The sequence below is a fragment of the Nestor notabilis genome, unplaced genomic scaffold (assembly GCF_000696875.1).
Source record: "Nestor notabilis isolate BGI_N333 unplaced genomic scaffold, ASM69687v1 scaffold18218, whole genome shotgun sequence".
NCBI lineage: Eukaryota > Metazoa > Chordata > Aves > Psittaciformes > Psittacidae > Nestor > Nestor notabilis.
Window position 1 is genome coordinate 15,471 of NW_009939793.1, and position 228 is coordinate 15,698.

Consider the following 228-nt stretch of genomic DNA (forward strand, 5'->3'; position numbering starts at 1 on the left):
CACTGGTCCCTGTGGTTTCCTCCACTCCACATGGATGGGGACAGGGATGGGGTGAGCCTGGGGATGGGCACAGTGAATGGGTACAGGATGAGGCTGTTCCTCTTTGCCCAGGCAGGGTCTCAGGGCACCTCGATGTGGCAATAAATATCTTTGGCTCTCCTTTTGGTCACCAGGGAAGGATTTGGGGGAATTTCTTTGAGAAAGGGTTAAAAGTAAAACCAAAAGCAG